At 36.1% G+C, this 24,837-nt stretch overlaps 1 pseudogene; it reads right to left on the bottom strand.

The window, feature by feature from the left end:
• Positions 1–1,175: 1,175 nt before the first annotated feature.
• Positions 1,176–5,436, bottom strand: LOC130829876 (malate dehydrogenase, mitochondrial-like; annotated as a pseudogene).
• Positions 5,437–24,837: the final 19,401 nt, after the last annotated feature.

Consider the following 24,837-nt stretch of genomic DNA (forward strand, 5'->3'; position numbering starts at 1 on the left):
TTTTATTATTATTATTATTTATTTACCTATTTATTTTGGCTGTGTTTGGTCTTCTGTTGCTGTGCACGGGATTTCTTTAGTTCTGGCTAGCAGGGTTGTGTGAGCTTTTCATTGTGGTGACTTCTCTAGGCGTACAGGCTTCAGTAGTTGCAGCATGCGGGCTCAATAGTTGTGACACACAGGCTTAGTTATTCCATGGCATGTGGGATCTTCCCAGATCAGGGCTGAAGCCAGTGTCCTCTGCATTGGCAGGCAGATTCTTAACCACTATGCCACCAGGGAAGTCCCTCAATGTTTTCAAACAGTCCTTCTTTTGAAAAGGAACATAAAACTTGGAAATAATGTAGAAAACTCTCATAATAAATAATTATTTTAATATTAAATAAAACACCAATTCCTTCAAGCCAACTGAAATTATTATAACATCATTTCACAGCATCCCAGTAATTTATTGCTGTAGTAGAATTTTTTACATGTTTAGGAGGAATATTACATGAGTTATTGATAGTTTAGTATGTTAGAAATACATGATCTGTTTGACCTAAAAGATAAAAAGGTCACGTTTAAACTGCAAAATTATTTGAATAAATTGCTCAATTTTTAATTGATTTCTGAACTTTCCCCTAAGTCTTGCTGTTTTTCTCTCATTTTACAAGCCAGTTACATGTAGCATATAATTTAAATTTTACCTCATTTATCATGTATCAGTTCGAGCACAAAAAGTTTGTTTAGGTCATCCTGCAACATCCTCACACAGAGTAATGAGATAATTAAATTAATCTAATTATTTTCTAAACTTTGTTTCATATAAAAATGCTAATTTTTATCTTATTATATCCAAAAATCTTCCTGATGTGACTACTAGCAAATATTTTCTCTGCCTGGGGTAGTTCAAAAATTTTACATATACTTTTTTCTTCTTCCCTGGCATTTGTTTTCTCCCACACGCAAATATTTGAAAGAATTTTTTTTAATTGGAGGAGACCTTGAAAAAGAAAATCAAAGCCTGCTTTTATTGATGCACCGATAGACTGGCCCGAGATTTGGAACGGTTTGTTTGTTAATACAATACTCATCATCAAAACAAAAAGAAAAGAACAAACTGTCTGAGATGGCTTTACACTGACATGATGTCTTAATAAGTTAAGGAAACGGACTGCTCGCTAATCACCTTCTCATGTCACGTTCTTTACAAACTCCTCTTCTTTCTTGGTGAAGGCTTTCAGCTCAGGAATGGCGTTGGTGATCATCTTCTCTTCGAAAGGGGAGATTTTGCCGATGCCTAGATTCTTTCTTGATGTCTTTTTTCCCCATCATCAACGATATGGAGCAACATGGACAGTCTGTTTCCTGGGACTTAACGAAAGAACAACGGACGACTCCTTCCTTTCCGTTCATCGCATCCACGATGAAGAAGACAAACCAGAAGACAAACCATGGCATATGCCATGGACAGGGTGGCAAAGCCTGCCCCGGACTTAGACTTGACACCTCCCTGCCGGCGTCCTGGATCCATTTGGTGAGGGTGGTCAGCTGGTTCTGGTGAAAGTCCACCTTGGGGGTGCACTGAGAGATCAGGGGGACGGTGGTCTTCCCAGCATGGTCGCCAATGACAGGAACGTTGACTCAAGCCGGGTCCCAACCCTTCAGTGCTGCAACAAAAGTGTTGGCTCTGACAATGTCCAGGATTGTCAACCCGAAGGTTATATTGGGGTTATATACCGCATGTTTCTTGAAAAATTCCGCTGTGATTGGGATGGTGGAGTTAATGGGTTTGAAATGATACAGCTAGGGGGAAAAAATCAATGATTGCATACTAAAAATTTCTCAATTATATAAAAACAAAAAAGAAATGATGCTGCTCGTAGCCTCGGGGCCGTGCTGGGCACAGGCAGCAGTCAGGGTGGCCACGATCCTGGCATTGGTGTCGAACAGGTCATCCCGTGTCATGCCTGGTTTTCTTGGGACTCCCGCAGAAATCACAGCCACATCGCAGCCCTTCAGGCAGTCTTGCACCTGCTCAGGTCCGAGGTAGCCTTTCACCAACGCTGTGGTCTCGATATGGCTCAGATCGGCAGCCACTCCGGGTGTATGAGCAGTATCCTAGAGGGTCAGGCAGCTTACCAAGGGGCTGTTCTTCAGGAGAAGCTAAAGCGGCTGCCGAATTCTTCTGGAAGCCCCCAGGATGGCTACTGTAGCACTGCTTTGGGCCGAGGTGCTGAAGCTGCGTCGGGTGCAGAGCAGACAGACGGGTCTGGGGTGGGCGGGGCGGGGCGAGGAGGGGAGGGCGGGGAGCGGAGAGCCTGGAGAAGGAGCCGGGAACAAGAAAGTAGCAAAAGAGGAAAGAAAATTTGATATTTCTACTTTTATTTACTACTATATTGCAAATGGAAAGTTCCTGGTAAAGAAACGTCTGACTGAACAAACTTTGTCCCTTGCAATTCTTACCTTATTTTACCAATGCCGTCTGGTAATACTCATGTGTATTTACTTATGCAAAGGTAAGCACAGAGATCAAGGTGGTTCAATAACCCAGTAACTGCTTAGAACATTATAAGTAATTTGGAGGTATATGTTATATTGATAATGATTATTTGGTCGTTACAGAAATTTTAATGTTAAGATTAATATTTTTAGTGTAACTTTTTCTTAGCAAACACCTTCAGCAAGGTAGAAAATACTATTCCAGTTTTCTCTGCATTAAAAGTAAAGTAATAATGTGTTCCCAATAAAAGGCACCAATGTTCTTTGGAGAAATGGCTGATTCTATATTTGGGACAAAGTGGAAGATAAGCATGTAATATGCTGTTCTAGGAAGAAAGTGTGTGTTCAGATTCTGATGTGAATGTGTGAAAAGGACAAAACCTGGTGAAAATGTGTTCTCATGGGCCAACTTTAATACAGGCTGTGTATTAAAAAAAAATAAAACAGAAGGAAAGAATTAAGAAAATGATTGAGGGTAATGCATTATAAGAATTCAAATAACAAAAGTTTTCGGGGATCAGTAATGATGTTTTAACAAAGGAGGAAGTAGGGTAAAGAAAAAGCTCGTCTTTACTTAACAATGAAAGCTAATATGCAGAGAAAGAATGAGATAATGAGATGGCAAAGAGTGAAAAATTTTCTACAATGAAGAAATCTGGTGAACAATTCCATATCCAAATGATTCAACTTGGCACACAAATAATGAGATACAATGACTTTATGTACCTTCATATGCAAAACAATGAAAGTACACATCACCTCTGTAATGCTCTTTGCAATGAAGCTTCATCTAGTTATAATCATGTGGAAAAATCACGTATATCCAGATTGTGTGAGATTTCATATTAGAGATTGGTTAGACAAGTGGACAATGCTTAGGCCTGCAAACTAAAGAATGCCACTTGCCGTCTGTTTCTGTAAGGATGAAGTCACTAACCACTGCAGTCGATGACCTTTAACACATCCTGAAAAGAGTTCAAGGCAGAGATCAGGAATGAGGCCTTCACTTAATTAGATATCCTTAGGAGACAATTTTATGAACCCAATTTCTTGCATCTTCTCAAACCTAGGAAAGCAGTAAAATCACTAACGGAGACGTTTGCTCCTCATGACTAGTATCAACCTTCTACTGAGATGTATGACTGTTTGCGTGCACCCTCCTTCATCAAAATCATTTACTGTTATGTACTGACCTCCTCCCCACCACCTTTTTAGAGCAGTCCCTCAGAGCTATCTGAGAGGTTCTCTCCTGGGCTATAGGCCACAGTAAGCTACAAATAAAACTGAACTCACAGCTCTCACATTGTGTGTGGGTGTTTTTCTTTGTTCTTTTTTTGTTGTTGTTGTTGTTTTCCAGCCCACAGACCATCTATAAAAATAGAACTTTCACCCACAATCGGCAGCAATGAGCCCAGAAAGTCAAATCATTAACAACAGTATGACTTCTAGTCTAGAAAGTCAACCTACTAGCTCTCCACCAGACTTGTAGTATATCAGAACGTTTCTCTAGCAGACAGGTCTAGGATAGCTTTTAAATGCCTTTTCGCTTGGTCTACAGAGAGAGTCTAATGTCTGGAAATCATTAAAGTGATGAGATAAAAATCTAAATAGGGTGGTAGAAGCAGAAATTTAAAAGAATCATGGATGCTTTAGAGGAAAGTATCAATAGTTCATAAAGGAGCTATTGAAATGTGTGTCAAAGGAAAGTGAATTTTTAAAAATAGCTTCTGGGATTAAACTACTTGGAAGAATATGGTAATATTGAAAGAAACAGGATTCTCTGTCTCTACTGTGAAGAATTAGCTGATACCACAGTACAAATTTATGTTTATGTTGAAGGAAGAGTTTACAAATGGTAATAGTAAGAACAGTATCAAGGAGTAGTTTTGTGTATTTATCACCGAAGTTTCTAAAAACTCTTCTTGAACTTCCTAGGTTGGTCAGTGGTTAGGAATCCGCTTGCCAGTGTGGGGGACATGGGTTCGATCCCTGCCCTGGGAGGATACTACATGCCATGGAGCAGCTAAGCCTGAGTGCCACAACTACTGAGCCTGTGCTCTAGAGCCTGGGAGCCACAGCTATTGAGTCCATGTGCCCCAACTACTGAAACCCATGCAGCTGGAGCCCATGCTCCACAGCAAGAGAAGCCACCACAATGAGGAGCCTGCATACCACAATGAAGAGTGGCCCCTGCTCGCTGCAGCTAGAGAAAGCCCTTGTGCAGCCATGAAGACCCAACACAGCCAATAAATAAATAAATAATTTATATTAAAAAAATTCTTCTTTTTCGTTACTTCTTTCTGTATTTCCTTACCTCCTTCTTTTCCAACTTTCCTTCCTGCCTTCCCCTTCCTCCTCTCCCTAACTTCATTTTTGTTGTTCCTCATTCTCTCCCTTTATCCTTTCCTCATTACTTTAAAATTTATTCATTCAAAATAAATATTCATTAAACATCTATTCTGTGAAAGTTTCTGTTTTCTTCCTGGGTAAGTAGCAGTCTTATGAGTTAGCTTAACACTGGAATTAAATATTTGAGTTTCAGATCATGAAGTCAGCTTGTTCAATCTGATAAACTACTACTTCATTTACATAGATGATGAAAATATCAGCTTCATTATTAAGACAAATTTGAAATAAATGAATGAATTATTTGGTGCAATAAATAAGCCTACATAATTAAAACTATGACCTGAAGTTTATTACAATCATCTATCAAAAGTAAAGCATCTGTGCATGGTTGTGTGTATGTGTGGGTGTGTTTTGGTGAGTGTGTAGGGCCCCAAAGCCAATTAATATATTATCAGTCAATTCTTCAGAACTAACAGCTGAGACTTGGGCTTAATGGCATTTTGAACTTATTTCTACCATTTGGGATACGTTTGTCCATTTCAACTCACATTTTCTTGTTAAACCTTTTTCTTCCACGTAATTCCTCGTGACTATATGAACCATTATTGATATTATTTAATTCCATTTTGCAGGAATGTTTAATGTTTCTTTTCTATGCTTCGTGAGATTTAATCACTAACATTGTGAATACCATATGTTTCTCCTCATCTTTCTCCAGGGTAAAAAATTTAATGTATGTTCTAGTGCATACAAACTTTTCCCATTGTTGCCAAACACATTACAGATATTAAAACTGTGTGTAGTTCATGTTCCAGTGAATTGATTTGCTTATCAGCTAAATGGTTAACTATTCATTTGTCTTGTGAAGGAAAGCTAAAGGGCTTAAATGACCGCAGACTAAGGTGAGTTTAAGGACGTGATTTAAGCCTTTCAATAGTACAGAAAATACACAATGTGTAAAAATGTGGCTGAATATTTTTTGCGTGTGATAAATATTGACTTTTGTTGTTGTCCTTGTTCTCTCTGTAGTTCACTCTCTGTCAGCCAAAGCATTTAGGCTATTCTGTGTCCACCATAACTGTGAATGGAAGTTTCCAACTTTAAGTACATATGGGCCATAAATAAGCTTCCCAGGACTTCTATCCCCAGGGTGACAAAGAAGCCAGAGAAGGTACCTATGGCTTCAGGATTGGTGTGAATATAGCAGCAAGAACAATAGAATCTGAATAAAGTCAGCAGACAGGAAAGAGGAATATTTCAATGATGACCTGAATGAATGAATGACTGAAGATCAGATGGGATGAAGAAAATCTCAAGATTTCCCTGTAGAGGTATTACATCAAGGATTAAGTGAACCCAACAAAATCTCAGCACTGTTTAAAAACCCTAGACTGAGTGAGTTAAAATCTTCAACCTCAGTGCTATGGGCATTCAAAATAGATAAGTTGAGTTGTCGGGGAAAATATGTTGTTTCTTTTATACACTTGAATTTGTGTTGACATTCATACCTACAAATGTCAAAAGAAAAAAAAAATGAATAGGCCTTTAACAATTGTATATTTCTTGCCATATTTTAACTGCCCTTCTACTTTGACATGTTGAGTTACGATTCTTTGAGAAGACACTAACCTGGCAGTATTTAATAGTATCTGTAGTTTTTATCAAATGACCAAACTTCCTTTTCACTTACGTACTAAACATTTCTTAAAGTTAAGTATTCCATCCTTACTTGAAATGCATATTATTTAAGTAGCACAATTTACTATGAAAACTGTGTTCTCTGGTTTTGTCAGACTGACCTGTTGTTTAATCCCGGTTTCACTTCATAATTGCTGTGTGATCTTATTAATCTACCTCTTCTAGACTGTTTCCACCTATCTAATAGGATACTAAATATAACACTTCGCAGTTATTTTTTAAGAACTGTAAAACTATTGATAATGGTGGTATTAAAAATAGTACTGTAACAATAATAGTAGTAGTGAAAATAGCAGCAATAGTATCAAAAGGGGAAAAAAAAACAGCTAAAATTTCTGAGCAAGCATTGTGCTAAGCATTTACTCCATGAATTGTGGTAGATGTTTTCTATGGATTAACTCATTTCATATTCACAGCAACTCAAATGTAGGCAATATTTTACCCCATCATATAAATTAGAGAATTTAGGTTCAAAAGATTAAGCCACTTCCTCATACTACCCAAATGATGCATGTTGGCTATAATTCACGTTTAGAGCTTGCTTTCCCAATCATCATACATGATGTAAAGGGAAAAAAGTAAGTCAGGCAACAAACATGAGCTCTTTCTCTGACCTTTATGGTAGTTCTCAAACTTTGGGACATCAGAAATATCTGAAAGGGTATATGATGGCAATGATGTTGCTGGTGCAGGGATCACGCTTTTGAGAACAGCTGTTCTAGATCAGATATGTGAAGGAACCCATGAAGTTATAACATGGCCATCTTGAGTGAAATGTAGGTGCTACTTATACATGGATAAGTGCAGACTATCATCTAATTTGAGGATATCATTGACAAAATATTTCCTGATGCTTGAAATTTCATCATTAGAAAATCATTACTTTCCACTATTATATTTTCTCTTCCTAAGTGGAATTAATATTTTGGAAGGTATAGTATCTATTCATCCAGTTATGATTACTTCAATGGCATAAGTGTAATACAAAGATGTATAATATATGACCCCTGGCTTTAAGGGTCTTAAAATCTAGAGAATGAAACTAAACCTATAAACAAATAATGCAACAAAACTTGTAGATCTTATGTAAAAAGACAACAGGTAAATATGGCATCAAACAGAGGGTAACAATTCAACTTGAATTGGGATATGCAGTGGAAAGTTGAAACACTGAAAAGTAGAATAAATGGGATAGAGAGGCTGATGTTTCAGCTAATTGTTGAAATCCAAGAATTTACACTAGTGAGGGCACAGGGATTGGGTTGGTAAAGCATGAGATGGAGGGAGCATGCTATAGTAGATGACTAAAGAGCTAGGCAGGTACCAGATTAAGTATAGTTTTATGTATCCAACTAAAGCATTTGGACTTCAGGCTGAACACAGTAGTGAATTTCCAAATGTTTTTGATCAGGTGTGGAATATCTGCTTTGTGATTTACAAAGAGTAGTCTAATGACAGTTTGATCTCAATGAGACAGCAGTAAGCAGTGGTGTGAAGTGAGATCTTAATTCCCCGCCCAGGAATTGAACCTGGGTAGCCTGGATGAAAACCAGGAGTCCTAGCCACCAGACCAGCAAGGGCTAGAAGCTAGAAGCTATTTTTCCCTGGCTCTTGCCCCAGTGAAGAATGCATTTCTCATGGAGGCTAAAACTATAAAAGCAAGTACAAAGTTTATTATTAGAGACAGCATAACGATTGGGAGAGCACACAGAGAAACAGTTTGTTTAATTAAGACAGAAGCAAGGCAGAGATGCACACCCATAGAGAAAGGGTGTTGGTGTGCCCCCCTAATGAGGAGGAGGCAGTAAAGAGGCAGTTAAGTCATTTATATAGGGCAGTTCTTCCGGCTCTTTGTTTACCTTTGGCCAATTATCTGGTTTATTTTTCTATATCTGACCTGCCCTAGGACCCTCCTCAACATGTGTGCACAACTTTTTTCCAAGACAGATTTCAGCCCGGAGGCCTATAGGAAAGGCTTAGCATGACATAATATGGGGTGGTGTCCCCCCCACCTTTTTGACCTCCAAGGAGCCTTTCTATGCATATTTAACGTCTCCCTTGTCCCAAGGATGGGGAGTGTATGACTTCTTGACCTCTTAACAGGGTTGAGCCCCATTCTGTCCCTGCCATAAAAGTGTCCAATATCCAGTTATTTACCCTATTCCTGTTGCTCTTTCTTATATCCAAGTGCAGATATTGAAATATAGACAGGAGTCCAGTCATAAATATGTAGTCTTGGAGCCTTTTTGCCTCTTGCCTCAGGAAATGTAAACAGGAGGCTGTTAATGAATGTCCAGCCTGGAGCTCATCTTCTTTACCTCATGAGATGTAAATGCCTAGCTGGAGCCCATCTATCTCCTACCTCAAGTTTGCAGGGTTTACTGACCAGGAAGCAGATCAAGATTAGCAATATTAATTTTATTAATAAAATAATCCTGAGAAATGAGGAGTTCCTCAAATAAAGAGGTGGTAATGTTCATATACAAAAGGAATAAATTTAACAGTCAACAAGTGAGAGTAACAGGATTTTTTGTTTTGTTTTGTTTTGTTTTAATTGTATGTGACCAGTGTAGTTAGAGACTAAATAAACGATGAATCAGATTTTGGCTAAGAAATTTATAGATCAGTGTTTCTCAAACTTTTGTTTATTAGAATCACCTGGGAACAACTTTTAAGACTTTCGGTACACAGTTTATACCCCTTACAATTAATTCAGAATCTTTAGTAGCAGCTGTAATCCCCAAGTGAGCCCAAAGTCCAGCCCAGTTTGGTATTCACCGTTACTACAGATAATCATGCCATCTCCTAGGTAGGAAACAGATATGTAATGTGGATAAGACTGTGCCAAAAAAGAATGTACAGAGAAAAAGAAATTGAAGATATAAGAAAATAAGTAACACTGGCATGAATGATCTGGAGATTTTAGGATGAAGAATACAGATGGAGATACTAAACTTCAAATTTAAAAAGATATAGTTCCTGAAACTAAGAGAAAAGAGGTAATGAACGATTTAGATATAAATACAGTCTCACTGATACAGCAGGGAGCTGGAATGCTCATGCACAATAGCCTCAATTCACTCTGCTAAGGAGTGCCTGTACCAATGGAATGATGGAGGGGAAAGAAGAAATTGGAGTTGCAAACTTGAGGAAAACATTCTCAACTGTTGAACTACATAACTGGTCATGATTGGTAGTTGGTTGCTGGTAGCAATTAGGAATTTCTAAGTGGGAGAAATCATTTAAAAAGGAGAAAAAAGTCATCAAAGGAAAGTGTCTATTTGCTGTTATTTGCTCTAATCATGAATTATTTTCTTCTGGAAACACCCTTGTCTTTTTAAGCACTACATTAAAAAAATATAGTTAATAAGAGTGTGCTCATGTTCTTATATGCCTTGTCCTTTTGGTCAAGTTGAATGTCCAGAAGTAAGTACCTGACCCCACTGAAACAAATTATAGCCCATCCTCAAAGCTTTTGTAGTTTGAAATAAGAATAACCAGGAGTCATTTTTTTCTCTGGTGTGGGGTTCTAGCAAATATGAGACTTACTTGGACTCTATGAGACTACCGTCTTAACCATGTGGGATGGATGGTCTAAAGTCAAAGCAAATGAAATGCTGAAAAAAGAAAACCACAAAAAAGAAAATGAGATATGGAGGATAATTATTAAGGCATCCTTCTCCATTCCTGAACTGCCTGTATTGTGGTTGCCTTATCTTAAGTTGGATGTATACTGTTGTATCCTAGTGTATGTCAAGAAATAGTTCCTTTTATTTCTCATTTTTGAAAAGATAGCTGTCAAAAATGTATAAGCCCTATAAAACTATAATGTGGAAACTATACTTCCCTGCAATAAGTTGGGGCCATGTCCATTAGAATATAACTGGGGATGATGTGGGTTATTTCCAGGCCAAGTGAATGAGGAAGCATGAATGTTTTTTCTACCTTCTCTTTTTCTTTAAACCTGGATGAAGTATAATCTGAAGCCCTAGGAAAATGCAGAAATACAAGAAGAAAATAAATCCCTGAACTTTCAATTGTAAGAAAAGAGTTAAATGAAAGCAACAGTTGCTACAAATATTCACAGAATAGAAAAGTAGCCTTGACCATGTTAAATTACTGAAATTGTAAACTTTATTTATTATAGTGATTAGTGTTTCTCTATCTCCCTAAATAATACACTAATAAAATTGGACTTAACTACATCATAACAAAGAATTTCCAGGAATGTGTTTTGTTTGCTAAATATTAACAGTCTTTAGGAAACATAACACTCTAAATGTTCTCCTTGTAGGACCACTGATCAGTTCTGGCCAACAGTTATCAGTAGAATTAACATATATCACTTTCCTGTAAGAGCTTTCACTTGCATTGTGAAACACAATTGAACTTTTCTTTTTCCTATTTTTTCTTTCCTTTGGTAACTCTCCTTACATATATATGATTCTTTGTAGTTGTAAACATCTCTGTTTCATACATTACTATTTATATTTTGTCTCTGTGCTTCATTTTAGAATGTTTCTTTTGCTATGTCTTCAAATTCACTAATATTTTCTTTTGTAGTGTCTAACCTGATGATAACCCCATCCACTATATTTTTCATCTTGAACATTGTGGTTTTCTGTGCTTAAAGTTTTATTTGCATCTTTTTATACCTTCCATGTCTCTCTAAAATTGTTCATTCTTTCCTCTAGTTGCTTAAATATCTGAAATACAGTTATAATAACTGTTTTTAAAGTCCTTGTCTACTAATATAGCCTATGTGTTATTTCTACATTAGTTTTGATTGATAGATCATTCTTTTCATTGTGGAGAGAATTTTCCTACTTCTTTGTATGCCTGGTAATTTTTGATTGAATACCAGATACTATGAAGTCTACTTTCCTGGAAACTGAATTTTTATTTTGTATTCCTTTAAATAATAGTGTGCTTTGTTCTAAGATGTATTGAAGTTACCTGAAAACAGCCTGATCTTTTGGGGTTTGCTTTTCAATTTTGTTAGCTTGGACCAAAGCAGAATTTATCTGAAGTTTTGATTCAATGCCCATGAATTATGTTGGTTTCAACTCTGAGGGGTGGGAATTGTCACTATTCTCAGACAAGTGTGAGATCAAATCACTATTTCCTGTGACTCTTTCAGGTTTTTCTTCCTGAGCCTCCTGGATTTTTTCCATATGTCTGCTAAATACTAAAATGAAACCATCTATGATTTTCTGGAGTTCTCTCTTTGTGTGTACCTCTCCTCTCTGGTATCCTACTTTGTCAATGCTAGTTATCTTTGTCTCCCTGCACCCTCAGTGCCATCTTCTCAAAATGGGGAATCCCCCATTCTGTTCTGTGATACAGAAAGTCTTAAGACTGAACCAGTTACATAATTTGCAGGTCTAGCACAAAAAGAAGGTGCAAGAGCCCTTTTTCAAATATTATTAAGAATTTCAAGACAGTGACAGCAGGTATTGCACGAAGTATTGGACTCTGTGCAGCTGCACTGGTTTCATGGCTTTGAAGCCAGCCCTGCTCAAGGCAGTTTAATACAACAGCAGTGCTCTTCTAGTTGTTTCTATATCTCATGGTTTGCTATCCTTCATTGTCCAGTGTCCAGTGGTTTTAAAAATACGTTTTCTTTTACTTTGTTCTGATTCTTAGGTTTTTCAGATGAAAGTAAATCCTTTCTTTGTTACTCTTTCAGAAGTGAAAGTTCTCCTTACCAATCAACTTCTCAGTTACATAGAGACCATTTTACCTTGAAATGACATTGGTATAACAATTATTTTTCTCGGATTTTATCAATTCAGTTTATCAAGTAATACTAGATGGTAAATGACTGTTTTATTTAGTATTCATTTAAAGTCTGATACATATAGCTGGATTACTATCTTTGGTACATCTATCAGAATTATTTAATAAGGGAATGTGTATTTGGTTGTGATAAAATTTGCGATTTCCTGACCAACTGTACTCTTTACTGTTGTTCAAGTAGCTGGAGAAAAACTAATTGTAGACTTTCTCTTCATATGAACAGATATTCTGGGTGCCAGATCTTGGAAGCTACCTATAATTAAATTAACTAGAGCACACACTAAAAATTGCTTTTCCTGCAGGAAGTTGATAGGTAACACAAATAAGTATTGAGGGCTAGTATAAGGTACTAGATGCAGAGGAGTGTATACATGACTGAAAAGCAGGCATGCAAAGAATGTGTTATTTTTTTTTAAAGAAGCTACAAATGTAGCTGTTAATGTGAAAAATAATCATAAAAATATTGTACACGTCCAAAATATATGATATCCCTGTGTTTCTTTCTTAGTATAAGTTCTATTTTGTGATCACTGCCTTGAGGCATTGTTATTTGAGATTTTTTTTTTTTTATCAAGGAAAGTCTGCTCAAAAAGAATGATATAGAAACATAAAATAACAAATTAGAATAAACTGGAATGACTCTAGTTGAAACTGTGAAGCTGTGAAAGGAGGTCAGTGCCCACAACAGCCCATACCTCCGCCACATATTGATGGTCCCTAGACAAGAGTATATCAAGTTGTTTTCTTAGATATCAAATGGATAAACCTTTGCACTAGGTGGCCAGCCTTTTTTTTTTTTTAAACCAAGGATAGTAAAAGCATTACATTTAGAACTATTCTTTCTAATATGGTAACCACTAACCACATCTGGTTATTATATACTTGAAATGTGGCTAGTTCAAAATATGATCTGCATACCATATTTTATAGACATAGTAAAAAGAAAAGGTAAAATACATTAATAATAATTTCAGTATTGATTCCATGTTGAAATAATATTTTGAATACATTGGACTGATTGAAATGTATTATTTGTATTAATTTCACCTTTTTTAACCTTTTTAATACAGATACTAGAAATTGAAAACTGAGTATGTGTTTCCCATTTTGTTGTAATGGAGAGCACTGGGTTCAAAACACTTGGGAATTAGATAACATCAGAGAATAACAATGCATAAAGCATAGTGATAATGAGTTGTTTTTGAATTCTCACATTTTTAAAGATTGAAACAAAACTTTTTTTAAGGTAGAAAAATGCATTAAAGCTATTTTTATTATTGAATCCTTTCAAAATTTTTATAAATTACCATTACAAAAGATATAAAACTTTTCTTCCATCTCTGCTTCTTTTCAGTAGCTTTGCTGTTTTTAATAAAGTCTTGTTTTTCCATATGTATATTATTTCAAACATTTTAAATTTATCTAATTTTATCCTCATAATAACCCTGTGTGATAGGACAGGCATTATCTCCATTTTATCTTTACCTTTCCTTGACTCATTTGCCTCTATTTAGGGAACAGGGTAGCTTAGAACAATAGTTCTTCAGTGAACAACTCATAGTTTAATTATTCATTCAACATCCACAGTCAAGAAATCTTTTTATCTTATTTTCACAAAACTGATATACTTGGAAAATTGACTGTCATCAGTATCATTCTTTTGGAGCTCCACAGATGAACATCCATTTAGATGAACTCACTGTGCCTCTTTAAGCTAGCATTTCACTTTGGATATTACATTTGAGGCCCATTGGAGGCAACGCCATTGCAAAGCTACTTCTTAGAAACATTTAAGACAAGAATTTCAGCCAGTAGTAAGCTAGGAAGGAAGACAGTAATATGAGGTCCAAAATTTCTATCTTTCCTCAAATAATGCCCTATAGTGCAAATAAATTGGCTACAGCTCTGAACTGAGGTCTACTCCTTGGAAATAATATGGAAGTTGCAGCTTTGCACAGTCACCAGCTAAAACATCCAAAGTGTGCTCACAATTGCCTGCTGGTGGTAAACCATTAGGGGTGTGACCAAACACTTTCTCAAGTGCTAGATGGCTTTATTTGAACTGTGCAGAGAAAGGGAAGTCCTAGATGGATTATCAATGTAACAAGTAGTTGTCCACTTTGGGCTATCAGTGTTGCAGTGTATGGAAAAAATACTTTGAAAATTAACCTTGTTCTTCTTTCTTTCCTATTTAAACTTTATGGATATGTCTCCATCTCATAATTATTTTGAAAGGCTCTGTATAGTTTTCTAATGGTACCGTGATAAATTACTGCAAACTTGGTGGCTTAAAACAACACATATTTATTATCCTGCATTTCTGTAGAAGTCTGACACAGGCCTCACGGTACTAAAGTTAAGGTGTCAGCACCTTGTTCTGGAGGGTCTGGGGAGAATCTGTTTCCTCATCTTTTCAAGCTTCCAGAGGCCACCCACATTCCCTGGCTCATGGCTAACTTCCTTCATCTTCAAAGCCAGTGGCTTTTATTTGTCTGATCATTCTTCCCTAGTTATGTCTCCCTCTGATCATAGATGGGAAAGGTTCTCCATTTTTTAGGATTCATGTGACTAAATTGGGCCCAGGTTAATCTAAGCATCTCGAGAACCCTAACTTAATCGCATTTGCAACAAACATCTTTTTCCTATAGAGAATAACGTAAGAATAAATTGTGGTGATTAGAATATGAACATCTTTTTGGGGTGGTGGAGGGGGCATTAATCTGCATACCACAAACTCTACTGCTCTGAGTATTTCCACAAGACATGTATCTATTAAAAGGAATACTTTTCATTTCATATAGTTATTCTGCCAAAGAACACATTGTAAAGGCATAAAAAAAAAAAAAAAATCCCTGCCCATATATCAATAAAAACCTTTTTAAAAGCAATTTATCTCATTATGACATCTTTAACTCATTTAATCCTCTATCAAAATCAAGGCTTAGGTTTAAGCATTAGCATGGCTACATAAGGAAAGTTAAGTGAGATGCACTTTGGCTTTATATTTTTCCTCTTTTCACCACAGTAAATTTTTATAGATCTGACATTTTTACTTTATTTTCATTGAGAAAAGAAATTTAAAAAATATTTCAAAGGATAAATCTTATTTATGATTCAAAATCTTGTTTAAAATTCAAAATAAAGTGATTAGGAATTCTTTTAAATTTCCTGTTGAGTTGATCATTTTTAAGACAGGGTAAATATTAAGCCATCATCAATAAAAATTTATTTACTGTTAGAGTTCTCCAGTGAAACAGAACCATTAAGAGATATCTATCTACCTATTTATCTATCTATCATCCATATATCTAAAGAATGATTCATTTTAAGCAATTGGCTCAAGCAATTGCGGGGCTGATATATCTAAAATTTGCAGTATTAGCTAAGCAGGTTGGAAATTCAGGTAAGAGTTGATGTTGCAGTCTTAAATCCAAAATCTGTAGATGCATCAGCAGTCTGGAAACTCAGGCATGGTTTGTATGTTGCAGTATTGAGGAAGAATTGCTTCTTTTCAAGAAACTTCAGTCTTTTAAGACCTTCAAATAATTGGAAGAGCCCCACCCACATTATGGAGGGTAATCTGCTTTACTTTAAGTCAACTGAGTGTAAATGTTAGTAGTATCCACAGCTACTGTCATAAAAAAATCTAGACTAGTGTATGATTAAAGAACTGGGTGACAGATAAAAAAAACAATCCCATTTACAGAAATTATTATGGAATAAAATCTTCATCTGAAGGACTCATTATTTTTGTAAAGACATTTTAAAAATTAAATGCATTGCTTCAAAAATTATCTATACAGTGCTTACTACATAGATACTAACTAATAACATTTACATATAAATATATATATTGATACATGCATATATATATTTATGCATATATATTTACAGCATTGGCCTATAAAGATGAATGAGACACTTACCCTGAGCTCAAAAAACTGTTGTCTAATGAAAACGATAAATATATGTGTAAAGCATCACAGCATAACATTCTTGGTGCTAAAAGAAGTATGAATTCTGTAGCATGATTGTAGCATGACAGGAGTGTCCACTGACACAGGCTTAGGAAGTGATGCTTAAAGGAACAGAAGAAACTAGCTAGGGGAAAAAGTAGGAAAGGACATTGCAGCTAGATCATAGACCAAATAACATTAGATTTTATCACCTGTTTGGAGAACTGAACATTTTAGTGTATCTGGAATGCAGGGCAGGATGCTAGGAAGATAAATGGATTCCTACTGTGAACAGCCTTGAATGTCAGACCTTATCTGTCTTGGAGCAACCAAAAGACCATTAAAGCAGTGACTGTTGATTAGGGGTGTACATCAGATTTGCCTTTACAGTCCTTAAAAAGGCTACTTCCCTTTGAGGAAAGATACCAGCTCTTACTTGTTCCCTTGCCAAAGTTTCTAAGATAGAGAACATGAAGATACTTATTCAGTCAGCCCAAATATTAAGGGATTGACAATTGGTTTTAATTATTCTTGTAGCTTTTTTAAAAACAAATTTATTATTTATTTATTTATTTATTTATTTATTTATTTGCTGTGTTGGGTCTTCATTGCTGCACACGAGCTTTGTCTAGTTGTGGTGAGCGGGGGCTACTCTTCGTTGTGGTGCGAAGGCTTCTCATTGCCGTGGCTTCTCTTGTTGTGGAGTATGGGCTCTAAGCACGTGTGCTTCAGTAGTTGTGTGCTCAGTAGTTGTGGCTCATGGGCTCTAAAGCACAGGCTCAATAGTTGTGGCCACCCCAGGCTTAGTTGCTCTGAGACATGCGGGATCTTCCTGGAGTAGGGATCAAACCTGTGTCCCCTGCGTTGGCAGGTGGATTCTTAATTACTGTGCCACCTAGGAAGTCTCTCTTGTAACTTTTTAATAACTTTCACAAATGATTCTGAATTATAATGCTGCTTTAGAACCATAGCATTTAAAGACTGTAAGTCGGGGGAGAATAGCTCTTTTTCTTCTGTCTACTAAGATGCTCATTTTAAAAGAGCCAGGGCACAGAATATAGAAATGAAATAATTTCCTTTTTAAATATTTCTCCTTAAAATGTTAAATAATTATTAAATATGGAAGTTTTTTTTAGAGAAATCATGGCTGATCTCATATGGTACAGACTGTGGTATTCTACTGAAGTTACAGACACAAGAATGCATGAGTATATTCAACTCTATACTGCATAACAAATTACCACAAATTTAGTGTCTTAAAACAACATCTAGTATCTCACTGTTTCTGTAAGTCAGAAATCCTGCTACAGAGAAACTGGATTTTCTGTATCAAAAATATATACGCACAAAAAATATGTGTGTACATATTTTTGTTTTCAATGCTTGAAAGCACTGAGATGGAAACCTTATTTGCTTCTATGTTGAATTGTTGACTAGCACAGATTTGCATTAAACATGTGAAAATTCAAAGCAAGGATAAAATGATCCCACATGTTGTATTTTTGCTACAGTAAGTTTAATGGATCAATCTCAAATTCTTTGTAGGAGGGCAAGTGTTTCTATCTCTCCAAATCTTTCCCGGGATGACAAATTCGGTAGAATGAGCACATTCACAGGCACATCTGGCAGCAAACAGTTCATGTGCTGTAGCCCCTACAACGCAATGTGTCACTGCACAATGAGAAAAGCACAGCAGAAGATGATAAACGCTCTCTTAAGACTTCGGGATGGACAGTAGCTAAGACCAGAATTAGATGATCCTGAGACTTGTGAGGGTTTTGCATCAGAGGAAGTATTGTGTTGCTAAAGTTAGCTTTCATTGGAAGGTCAATATCTGCTAAACTATAACCGAAAAGCTAAAACTCCTCGCACCTTGAGGCACAGCTTCTATGTTGTCTCTACAATCATAATTCTGTGGGTCAGAGGACTTCCCTGATGGCACAATGGTTAAGAATCCATGTGCCAATGCAGGGGACACAGCTTCAAGCCCTGGTCTGGGAAGATTCCACATCCCGTGGAGCAACTAAGCCCATGTCCCACAAATACTGAGCCTGCACTCTAGAGACCTCGAGCTACAACTACTAAGCCCATGCGCCACAACTACTGAGCCTGTGCTCTAGAGCCCGCAAGTGACAACTACTGAGCCCATGTGCCACAACTATTGAAGCCCATGCGCCTACAGCCCATGCTCTGCAACAAAAAGAAGCCATAGCAGTGAGAAGCCTGCACACCGCAATGAAGAGTAGCCCCTGCTCGCTGCTACTAGAGAAAACCTGTGCAGCAATGAAGACCCAACACAGCCAAAAATAAAATAAATAAATTTATAAAAAAAAAAATTGCTGTGGGTCAGCATTTCCATTCATGTCCACCATCCAATTGTATAAATCCTAATTTTGGACAGAATTCCAATCTTTATATGAAGTATGAGTGTGAATTATTTCTCTGTTGTAATTTGTATTCAATGGCCCTCTTTTGTCCCACTTAAAGAACCCTATTTAATGAAAAACAACAGCGGTATTTTGTGTATTATTTAGTCAGAAAAAACTTGATTTGTCTTTGAATTCTGATCTTATTCATTTCCCTTTTCAGGTCTTAACTACACAAAATAAATACTCCCCACTTAGCCATATCATTTTATTTCCATCAGCTTCTCCCAGCATGTCTTTCTCACTCTTCTGTGCCCCTATCTTCATATAAAACTAAGATAACCAGGTAATAAGCTTTCAAATGTTTAGAGTATCTGAGTTGAACAGAATATTTCTAAAATTTGTCACCAATTTTTTGAGTTCCTAATTTAGTCTTTCAGTGTTTTACACAGGAGAATTTATATAACCCATTCACAAGCAAGCACTTAAAGTATTGCATCTGCTCATGACTAGGTATTGGGCTTGAAGTATTTTCCCTTAGTAGGCAGGTTAGAGCACACATATCTCCCAATAACATGTATAATAGAATAGATTTAAATAATTGATTACCTAAATATATGAGCAAATTGCTTCATAGACCATTTCTTTTCCACTGTGTAGAAAAGTGCCTGACTTAGTGCTTGAAAATTGCCTGACTTTTCACCATATACAGCATGATTTCATATTACCATCAATAAGGGTTGACATGAACTCTATTTACAATCTCCCAGTGTCATAGTAGCCATAATAAAGAATATAACCCATTGGTTCCTTCATTCTGTCATTTATTAATGTATATAACATTAGTAGAGTACTAATGTGCATCAGCCATAGTGCACAGAGTATGAATCAGACATGTACCCTGAATGCAAAAGAGATGCAATATAAGAAAACAGTGCAAATGCAAGTTCTATTATGCCATCCTGGATATGTTAATCTTTATGCCTGCTCTCCATATACTTTTGCAATGGAAGCTGCCTACTCCTGCCTCATCCCCACCTTGCATCCTTCCAGCTCCATCTGCTTCACTGGTCAAGCTTGATGCTGAATGACCCAGATCTTCCACTTTAAGGTCATAGTGATCCCATCAGGAAGCTGATACATCACCAACGCCTTCAAATTACATCACCTACAGCCTATGCAAAATTGGCTTATAAAGATGATACTACCTAAGGACAATTTCTTGTGTAGAAATCTGAACTAAGACTACATAAAGATTTTGAGTGGTGAAGTTTCTGAAAGGTAATAAGATTGAATTAGGCTATAAAAGGTATTATGGGCCATGTTTCCCTGCATTGGAAAAGAACAACACTTCCTATTACTACCTGAGGTATGCTGCATATTTTGAGGACTGTAACAGGTGATCTGGGGTTAGTTGCCCTGGGAATCTGTTAAGCAAGATGACCCTCACTGATACCATTATTCAAGTAAACAGGGTTGGGAAGACTTTATAATCTTTTCTAAATTTGTTTATTTTATTTTGTTTATATTTTTTTGACCATACCACTCAGCTTTCGGGATCTTAGTTCCCTGACCTGGGATTGAACCCAGACCCCAGGAGTGACAGTGCCGAGTCCTAACCACTGGACCACCAGGGAATTCCCTATAATCTTGGTGGCTGACTTTGGGAAGAGGTTGAATTACCAAAATAATCCAGGCTTGATGATCAGTATTCTGTGCGTGATTCATATGAGGAGTAAACTGAGATTCTTCCCACAATGCCATTTCTAGGCATGAGCATTAAGCACACCATCTATAAATGAGGAAACAAATGAGGGAAAATATTGTTTACCATGTGATTAAGTAGTTGATAAATCTGCTATCACTAACAAATTGTTGCTATAGAATGAGAGCCAGAAATTTCTGTGACGTATTTTGGAGTGTGAGGTATGTAGTCCAAACCATTGCTGGGATTGAGTTTGCCAATGGTGAGCACAACAATATCTCCATTCCATAGATTCTTTCTATAGTATTACTTATAATAGGATCTATTCCCTCTCCTTGAAACTGAACGGCTCTTTATGACGGTCTCAGCATATTGCATAAACATGCCATGCCCATCCACCATGGTCATTTGCAATGTTTGCTCTTGAAAAAGCAGGGACACTCCATGGAAAGGATCTGTGCGTGAACATTTGTGGACAATATAGATGAAGTCCCAGCTGATAGCTAGTACTAAATCACCACCTATGTGAATTTACCATTTTGAAAGTATATCCTCCAGCTCTAGTTGAATTGCTTCAGCTGAATCTCTTAAAGGCAAGCTCCCTGATGAATCTTTCCCAAACCCTACCCAAATTACAGATACATGAACAAAATAAATGACTTTTGTTCTCTTAGTCCACAAAGTTTTGTGATGTTTTTATGCAGCAATAGATATAACCGGCAACTAATACATCGTGTTAATCCTTGAATTTTTTATTCCTGTTATAAATGGGACTTGCTATTGCAGTTTTTCTGCCCTTATCCTGATATTGTACTTAAGTTTTGTCAGTTGTGGTTGTACTTTTTATTCCATTTGATTCACAGGAAAAAACATCAGGATGGGGTTATGACTGAATCAGGAAATTAATGAACACAACTTGGAAATCCTGGATTCTAAAACTGGAAAGCACCTTTAAATAGGCTTTTTTCCCTTACCTCTAAATTTAGTAACCGGTTATATATCTGATTAGACTTTTTGTGAGGTGGTTATAAGGTTGATTATGTAAGAAGGTTATATCACATTTAGCAAACATCTTTATAACTGACGTTGTGTGTCAAGTAAATAGAAACAGGCATAATAATTAGAGGATGACATATTTTGGATTGGTGCTCATTTCATCCATACTTCCTTATCATGGAAACTTTTTTGACTCATAGCCCATTTTACCTAGGCAGGCTTGGTTTATTCCATGTACTTAGAGACCCAGAAGAAATAATGAAGAGCAAGAAATCCAGAAGCTTCTTTGGGAACCCTATAGATTTTGTGACATGGTTCATACTAAAATTAGCTGGATTATTCAAATTATCATTCCAAAATTTAAACTAAAAATATGATTTTCTGGTTGCATAAAAAGCATTGGAACTGGAGCAGAACATATTGAGTTTTGTGCATATCAAATTTACTGGGGCTTTACCAAGAAGGGAAAGTGAAATTTTGAGCAAATTGAACGATAATAAGAGAGTTTTAAAATGTGAATGGGTCATACAGAGCAAGGGAGAATAAATAGAAACAATTCATGTTGTTAAGTTTGCCACCATACCCTGAAGCCAGAATTTGCTGTAGAGCTATGAAGACCACCTCTCTGTGAATCATGTCTTTAAATCCCCATGAAAACTACCTTCCTTAATGTACCGTCTGTATTCTTATAATACTCATCTCTGTCACCATTAACCATAATTTCTTGCAGTCAAAAAAGCTAAAGAGAAACAAGAGTATCCTATGGCACATTGGTTCACAAAGGAGACTGTGATCTATATATGAGAGGCAGGTGAATTTCATTGTGATAATGCTCTCAAAATGAGTCTTCAAAGGTGAGTGTGTCCAATGACAGAAAAGTATATTAAAGGAAAAAAAATAGTATAGAAAAAAGTTTAGAAACATTCAGGTTTAAAGTTCTACAACTAGTTTAGAATAGCTGAAGCAGGAGTCCCAGAAAGTACATAGTAAAAGAGGTCAGAAGTGAAAGCTGAAATCTTAAGATGGAGGTACACGTATATCCCACTACGAAGTTTAGATTTTATATCAAAGGTGATAAAAAAATATTACAAAAGACTTAATGCAGGACATGGCATGCCTGGACTTGCCTTTTAGAAATATAATTTCAAGGAGAAGTGGATGAAAAGCTGAAAGGTCAATGTACATATAGCTAGTAATATTAACTTATGTAGTGCCTGACCCTGGTATGGAAAGCAGACACAAAAAATATTAAGACCTTATAATCAACTGAATCTAATTATTGATTCAATATGAAGAATGTAGGTAATAGGGTCTACAAAGACTCCAAATTTATCACTTTCCTGGTAATGGACAAAGACTTTCAGATTGGGAGCCAATATTAGTTTCAGTTTTGCCAGGTTGCATTTGGTTACATTTAGCCTCTTATCTAGTTTTTCAGACCAAGAACCTTGGGCACATTCTAGATTTTTCTTTCTCTATTACAACAGGTCTACAGAATGGCAGGGGATCCCAAATCTAACCATTTCTTGTCACTTTCGTCCGAATATGTTAATGGTCAAAAATGTCTACCTGAAAATCAGTACCTTGATGTATATGTTAGTGTTCTGCCCTTCACCAACAAGTCAATATGGTTGGAGCTTTTTGCTAAGTGAGAAGACTGATGAAAGATAGGCAGATAATCAGAATTCAGATTGACATGGGCATGCAGGCAAGGGAATTCATTCAGAATGGAATGTATTTTGCATTTGGAAAGAAGCTACTGGAGTTCTTTAACTAGACAAGTGGAGCATATGATGAAAGTTTTAAACAAACATTGCTGTTTGGAGAACTGAATATAGGGCGGCAAGGATAGAAATAGGAAATTATTCCTGTCATGTAAACAAAGATAGTTGAATTGTTGAATCAAACTTGTTTTCCGTCTCAAGGCATTATGCTTGCTTTTTCTTTGCCTGATGGTCTTTGGCCCACATTTTCACGTGGCTTCTCAGTAAGATTTTAGAACCCCCACCCCTGAGTCCTTCCTTCAACATCCTACACAAGTAGCTTTTCCCCTTGTTAACTGACCAATAACTCTGCTGTGGTTTTTCAAAGCACATAGTAATCTCTGAAATTATATTTATATATTTGTTTATATTCTGTATCCCCCCATTAGAGTATAAAGCCCATGAGGACAGGAAATGTATTTTTCTTGTTGACACTGTGTTTCCATATCCACCACAGTACTTAGAGTGATATATGTATACAATACATGTTTGTGACTAGATTAGCAAGTGAAAGAAAAATAAGATATAATTTAAAATTTGTGAGATATTTGATTAGAGATGACAAGTGAATGAGACTCTCCAAGAATAAGGGATTGTGTTAACTTTGAAGATAAGGGGGAGAATTTTGACCTGCACTGGCAATTTGTGGGTTGACAGTAAATAAAAGTATTATTTTTGAAGATTGTAGAAAGTAAATTATAAACTTAAAATTAATGAAAAAAGGAAAGTTGTTTTTTCATTCTTAATAAGTTTCTATTGCATACCAGGCACTTGCTAGGTACTAGTATGTTTAAACTCATATACACCTCCAAGAGCCAAGACATATTTTTATTAATTCAGAATTATTTCAATAAAATACATATATATTTCTCTCTCTCTCTCATATATATATATAATATGACAAATTAAATCTGTTAAAATCAATGTACTTACAGAACAGTCAAAAAATTACGTGTAAAACAGCATTCACTAAATTTGATATTGACAAGTATTTATATCTCTTTTGGCATAACAAATACAGAAGTTATTTGCATTTGGGAAGTTTTTTTTTTTTTTTTTTTTGTAATATATTGGTCACTAAACTACGAAGAAACCTTTGTTGTTTTATATTTACCTGTCTTGCATAAGCCCAGATTTGACTAACAATAAAAATTTCCACTGTTAAAATGCCTGTAGAAATATTATTCATGTTAAATTATAACCAGATCCTTGTGCTCATAGTGCCAGGCTATCAATAAAACAATTCAAAGTTTACAGCACAATGGTACATTGTACCCAGTGTTGTTATTGTGACATATTATGCTATCTTGTGTTATATCATACTGTAATTCAGACATTAACTTATGTGACTACTATTCTTTATCCAGAAAAGAGAGTATTCTCATTTCCTGCAAAAAGATGTAATATGCATGTCTCAGACTACAACATATATCTATTTCCACTGTAGTAGTTTCAATTATTTATTGGGATTCTTCATAATATACTAGTAAGCCTATTTTAAATTAGCTTGTGAAAATAAGAAAATACATAAATAAAATAAGCAAAGAGCTGAAAGTTGATGAGATTCTGGAACATGTGACTATGTTATTTCAATAAAGCACTTACTGCACAGTAGTGTTCTAGTTCTTTTTCTTCTGTGTTCCTCAGGCTAGAGGGGAAGGGATTCACAATAAGTACAAGCCTGGAAAACTGTTTTCCTTTCTCTTTTCCAAACTTTTAAA

The sequence above is a fragment of the Hippopotamus amphibius genome, chromosome 10, assembly GCF_030028045.1.
Source record: "Hippopotamus amphibius kiboko isolate mHipAmp2 chromosome 10, mHipAmp2.hap2, whole genome shotgun sequence".
NCBI classification, from domain to species: domain Eukaryota; kingdom Metazoa; phylum Chordata; class Mammalia; order Artiodactyla; family Hippopotamidae; genus Hippopotamus; species Hippopotamus amphibius.